Consider the following 6,731-nt stretch of genomic DNA (forward strand, 5'->3'; position numbering starts at 1 on the left):
CTCCTCCTCCTCCTCCTCCTCCTCCTCCTCCTCCTCCTCCTCCTTCTTCTTCTCTTCTTATTCCATTTATCATCACCATTATAACCAGAGAGAGAGAGAGAGAGAGAGAGAGAGAGAGAGAGAGAGAGAGAGAAACATGAGAGAGAGATTAGAGATAGCCAACCACTCCCACTCTACATTAATATTGACGACAGGTAAGTTAGCATCGTCTCTCCTAACAAACACAAAAAAGAGAGACAGAGAGAGAAACAGAGAGACAGAGAGACAAACACGAGAGAGAAATTAGAGATAGCCAATCACTCCCACTCTACCTTAATATTGACGACAGGTAAGTTAGCATCGTCTCTCCTAACAAACACCAAAAGACAGAGAGAGACAGAGAGAGAAACACGAGAGAGAGATTAGAGATAGTCAACCACTACCACTCTACCTTAATATTGACGCCCCCTCTGCAGTAACTTTGCAGGTCGTCCCTCCCCTTGGTAGCACAGACCACTCTGGCTTGTCTTTCAATATTCAAACTTCATTTCCTATTCCGGACGAGCCAATATCGCGGAAAGTATTTCTAAAGTCACGAGCCAATTGGACTGGTGTCATTGCCGATTTTAACAACATTGTATGGCGGGAAATTTTACATTCTGATAGTCCAATTGATTCCCTTAACAGTGTTTTACTTAACATTAGTGAAAGAAGAATTCCTTCTAAAATAATTCGAAGTCGTCGCAAGGACAGTGCCTGGTTTAATGATGACTGCAGGTGTGCTCAGCGTGGAAAACAGGTTGCTTATTGTGAATGGTCCCGACTGCGTTCACCTGAATCATGGGAAAATTACGTTCGTCTGCGTTTATTTGCCCAACGTACATATTCTAGCGCACAGGATGAGTACAACGAACACCTTAAAATGTTCTGATTGGCACCTCCCAACCACACTCATGGTGGTCAGCTTTAAAGCAATCACTCTTTGGTGTGGACTCAAGTTTACCTCCTCTGTCATGTACTGACGGTTCAATCTGCCATAATTCTAAGGACAAAGCCAATCTTTTAGCTTCCGTTTTAACTCGAAACAAAGTGATGAAGAGTTTGATCTGCCGCCGTCTTGTCCCCAGGACATTAAATTACACTCCATTGCCTTTAAGTCCTCCGAAATCTTAAGATATCTTAATGAGTTAGACTCATTCGGGGGTTGTGATCCTTTGGGTTTTCTGCCTCTTTTTTACAAAAAGATTGCTTCTCCTCTCGCTCCAAAATTGGCAGTTATTTTTAGAGCTCTTTTTCGTAAGGGTTCTTTTCCGGTATGCTGGCGTACTGCAAATGTTACCCCTATTCCAAAGGGATCTTCATCCTCCATTCACCCCGGTGACTATAGACCCATTTCCATAACCCCGGTATTATCTAAGATTTTTGAGCGCCTGCTGGCCAAGCGTCTCAATCGTTTTTTAGATATTAATAATTTGTTGCCATCTAGTCAGTTTGGTTTTAGAAAAGGTCTCAGTACTTCTGATGCTCTCGTTTGCATAACGCACGACATGCAAGCTGCCCTTGATGCTGGTCATGAATCTAGAGTAATTTCACTTGATTTTAGTTCTGCATTTGATCGTGTTAATCATAGAGCCCTTTTATCGAAAGTTAGATCTATTGGTATTGGTGGCCGCGTCCATCAAGTTCTGTCAGAGTTCCTAACGAGTCGAAGGCAGCGTGTGACTGTTGATGGCTGCCTTAGTTCTTTTAGTCCAGTTGTATCCGGTGTTCCGCAGGAAGTGTTCTGGGACCTCTTCTTTTATTATTTATACATCTGACATGTGGTGTGGGATTGAATCTAATATGGTTGCTTATGCTGATGACACCACTATATATGCGACAATTCCTTCCCCACAGGATAGGCAGAGAGTCGCTAATGTACTCACTCAAGATGTTTCAAGGATTCTGTCATGGTGTGATCGGTGGGGTATGAAACTGAACCCGAGTAAATCCCATAGTATGGTTATTAGCAGATCAAGGACACCTTTCCCAGTTCACCCTGATATTGTTGTCAACGAAGTACCTATTCCTAATTGTTCGTCTCTGAAGTTACTCGGAGTCACCCTTGATCCCAAACTTACTTTTGAGTTGCACTTGCGTTCACTTGCATCATCAGTCTCATGTAAAGTTGGTTTGTTACGCAAATGTAGGCGGATATATTCCTCTGATGATATTGTAAGAAATTGCTTTTACTCTTTCATACTGCCTCATTTTGAATATTGTCACTCTGTGTGGATCTCTGCAGCAGAGTCTCACTTAAAGCTTTTAGATAGAGCATTCAACCAGATTAAATTTCTTCTTCCTAATCTTGAGATTAATCTTCGGCATCGTCGTTTGGTTGGATCATTGTCCTATTTCTTCAAAATCATGTCTAATTCCAACCACCCGTTGCATTGTCATTTGCCTGCCCTTCACTACCAGCACGTGCTACAAGACAATCCTTGATCATGAATGACCGTTCCTTGTCTGTGAATCGATGTAATACTTCACAATTTTCCTGGTGTTTTATCCCAGTATCTGCTAGACTCTGGAATACAATTCCCAACGAGATTGTTAATTCTAGTAACATTGAAGCATTTAAAAAACGTGTGAATACCTTTCTTCTCTCTGAACTCACTACCTCTTAGATCTCTACCAATCTTCCTATTCTGTTGTTCATTCCTGTTACTTCCTTTCACTTATCGGTGAGGTGCCGCCCACTGGGCCTTTGGGTTTATGCAGTTATGCTTTCCAGTGGGTCGCCTTCATTGACCTCATAATAATAATAATAATAATAATAGGTAAGTTAGCATCGTCTTTCCTAACAAACACAAAAAAGAGAGACAGAGAGAGAAACAGAGAGAGATAGAGAGAGAAACACGAGAGAGAGATTAAAGATAGCCAATCACTACCACTCTACCTTAATATTGACGACAGGTAAGTTAGCGTCGTCTCTCCTAACAATAGAGTCAAGGTTCTGGATCCTGGAGGTGAGGAAAGCCCTAAAGGTTCCGCTCAGCCCCGCCCGCTGCGCCTCACCATAGCAGGTGTATTCCACGCCCGTCACGCCCCTCATGTCTCCGGTGTACGGCTGGTTGAGGGCGGCCAGGCGTAGCTGTGGGCGTGTGGGAGTGATGAGTGTGGGAGGTATGATGAAGGTATGGTTGTGTGGGCGTGAGTGTTTGAGGAATGAGGAATGTATGGGCGTGTGGGTGTGAGTGTGGGAAGGCGTGAAGAAAATATGGGCGTGTGGGTGTGAGTGTGGGAGGCGTGAGAAATGTATGGGCGTGTGGGGCGTGAGTGTGGGAGGAATGTATGGGGGTGTGGGCGCAAGTGTGGGAGGAATGAGAAATGTATGGGCGTGTGGGCGTGAGTGTGGGAGGAATGAGAAATGTATGGGCGTGTGGGCGCGAGTGTGGGAGGAATGTATACAAGTTTTTCTATTCTATTATATATTTTTTCTCTATATTTTTGTTGGGATAGGAATATGATAGGTTTACATTTAGGAATGGGAATATAATGTGTATGTCCAGGAATATACATAATAGGAATAGATGGGAATATGGTAGGAATGCATAGGAATAAAGTAGGAATGCATAGAATTATATAGAAATGCATAGGAATGAAGGACTGCAATAGGAATACATTGGGATATACAGGAATGCATACGGATTAATAGGAATGTTAACACACACACACACACACACACACACACACACACACACACACACACACACACACACACACACACTTACCTTTGTTAACTCTTCCTTTACGCAGTCAAACAAACAAACAGACAAACAATAAACAAGTAAATAACACTGATATATCTGAGGCAATAACAATCTATATACACTAACTACCCCCGTTGTCCTACATACTTCACGCCACACAAACACGGACACACACGAACACTCATTACACACACTTATCCATCAACTACCACTCATCTCTGCACACATAAGCCCGGTAGTGTGCTCGTTACACCAGGGAACGGTGCTAAGAACGGTAAATATTGATGAAACAAAATATAGGCGGTCTTCTCCACGGAGGTCTGCGCCTCAGGCCCCGGCAATCTACGCAAGCCTGCTGGTTACAATACTTTCGTTTCTCACTCTATTATTCGGTCTCTGTACGACGATTATTGTGTTTCTATAAATATTTCGTTGCCATTGAAGTGATTTCCGTGCCTCTGTTCGGTAAATATGTGGTGTTTTGTGCTGTGTTTGTGCTGTGATAGGGGCCAGCTGTGGGGCTCAAATTTATGCCTCGGCCATTAACCCCTTTTTCATTTCAAGCTGTAACCGAATCCCTATCATTTCAAAGAATCGCTTACGCTCTTTGAAGTGTGTAACACTGCCACTGAATCAAATATGTGGCTTTATGATGGTGTTTAGTCCTGTTAAAGGTAGATATTATAGCTTTTGTTTTCTTTTATTTACATTTGGTTTTGACGATATAGCTCCTTCTAGACTGTTCTGCAAGACAGCTCAGATTCTGTAAAGTGTGTTAGCATACTCGTAAAATCAACATAGTTGGACTTCTCATTACTTTTAACGGTGACAGTGTTGATACGTTTATGATTAATTTATTTAAATATATTCTATTATTAGTTAGGCTAGAGATGCTTTGATATTGTGGATATTAGTTAAAATAGTTATCAAGTCATAAAATATCAGACATTCGGCCGTGGCTTCATTTTTTCTATTTTCCATTTTTGAAATGAGTTCCGTTACGAACGTAAAATCACCAACTGTCACCAGCCACCAGGTCACCAGTCACCAGTCACCAGGTCTTGCTGACCTGACGCCGAGGAGGTAAGACGTGGTGTGTTTTGCTCCCGATTTTCTTGTTGATTTCGTTCTTTGTTGTTTAAGCAGGATGTACGAGAACGACTGTAAGGTATGCAAAGGTGAGGTGAACAATAGGAGTAACTCCATCGCGTGTGAATGTTGTGGAGATTGGTACCACACGCGATGTGTGGGCCTTAAGGTAGCCAGCCAGAAGGTACTGAGGAACGACTTCCTTATAGGCCTATGCCCTGAGTGCCTAGACACTACCAGGGCATGGTGGGAGGAGAAACGGGTAGCAAAGGAAGAGGGAGGCACGGATGGAACAGGGAGGCCCTGACCCTAGTAGTCAAGGAGATGTGGAGGTGGAGGGGGGCGCCACAGGTGCGGTGACCCCACAGGAGTCAGACCACTCCTACAGCAACAAGGCTGTAACGGACTCTCTAGTAGCCGAGGGAAGGGGCAGTGAAGAGGTGAGGGTGGAAAAGGACAGCAGTCTGGAGGAGGCAGGTAAGGAGCCAAAGGTACAGGAGGAGGCCAAGGGAGGGGCTAGGAGTAGGAGTGCACGAGATACCCCCAGCCAGACACGGGCCAACAGCAGAGGTACCCAGGAGGCCAATAGTAAGGGAGGGAAGGAGGACCTGGGCAGTGTTGGGAGTAGAGGCAGGAGTGGCAGAGGTAAGGGCCATAGTGAGTCGGCATGGATGGGCATAGGTCGGCAATCCTGGTGACATATCCAGGATGGCAAGCGGCTATGGCTGAAGACAGGGAGCAAAGTTAGGAGGATGTGGCTGTTTGGAGATAGCCTGGGGTATAGAGTGATGGACAAAAGCAGACCAGGGGCCAATATTCGGGGCATCCGTGAGGCGGTGATGAGCTCCCTTCACCAGATGGAGCCTGAAGACCTGGTGGTGGTAGAGGGAGGAGGAAACGGGCTGGAGGATATAGGAGGACAAGAGACAGTGAGAGTGATGGAGGAGATAGTCAGAGTGGTGGAGCGTAAAACACACAGGAGGCCCCTGGTGATGTGTATCCCTAAGAGAAAGGACAAGGAGGGTCAGGTCTTTGGCCGGGAGAGGAGATGGGTGAATGGAAAGGTAGTAGAAAGACTGGAAGACTGGAAATGGGATGGGATGCAGCTGTGGGAGAGGATGGACTGGAGGCAGGTGTGGACACTGGATGGCGTACACATGTCCACTATTGGAAAGGTGTGGGTGGCCTGGAACTTGGTGGAGTCGGCTCAGCGTTGGGAGGAAGGCAGCAGGAAATAGGACAGAATCCAGAGAGAAGGGGCAGGTGTTTGTATGAAAGAGGAGGACAGAAGCGTGAAAGAGAGCAGGTTACCGAGAGAAAGGGAACCTGCGGGAGGAGAGTGTGTAAATGTAAAAGGAAGAGGAGGTACCCACAGGGCGTCAGGATGCATGAGGATTGTGTGTGTGAATGTGAGAGGATGGGGCACTGGCAAGTTTGAGGATTTATGCAAGGAGCTGAATAAATGGAGCTTGGATGTGGTAGGTATCACGGAGACTCATCTGCGGGACGTGGTGCATATGGAAGGAAATGAGTTTGTCATGATAGGGAAAGGGCGTAGAAAACATGAGGAGGCGTAGCCTTGCTCCACAGAAAGGTGAGGAACCTGAGAGTGGAAGAGCTGGACATAGGAGACAGTGCTGAGAGTGAGGACGTGCTAGCTGTTTGAGTGGAGTGCAGGAGTGAAAGTGGCAGAGCTGAGAGGATAGTCGTAGTGGTACCAGGTGGACTTGAGTGAGAGGAGCTGGGAGGATGAAAGTCTAAGCGACGTGGATGAACTGAATGATAGATTTGTAGAAAATGTGAGGAATGCAGCAGTAAGCCAGATAGGGTATGCAAGAACAAGTGCCAGAAAGCATGCATGTAGGCCGTGGTGGAATAATGAGATCAGGGATGCTAGGAAGGAAAGAAAGA

This window comes from Portunus trituberculatus, chromosome 3 (genome assembly GCF_017591435.1).
Source record: "Portunus trituberculatus isolate SZX2019 chromosome 3, ASM1759143v1, whole genome shotgun sequence".
Classification (NCBI taxonomy): domain Eukaryota; kingdom Metazoa; phylum Arthropoda; class Malacostraca; order Decapoda; family Portunidae; genus Portunus; species Portunus trituberculatus.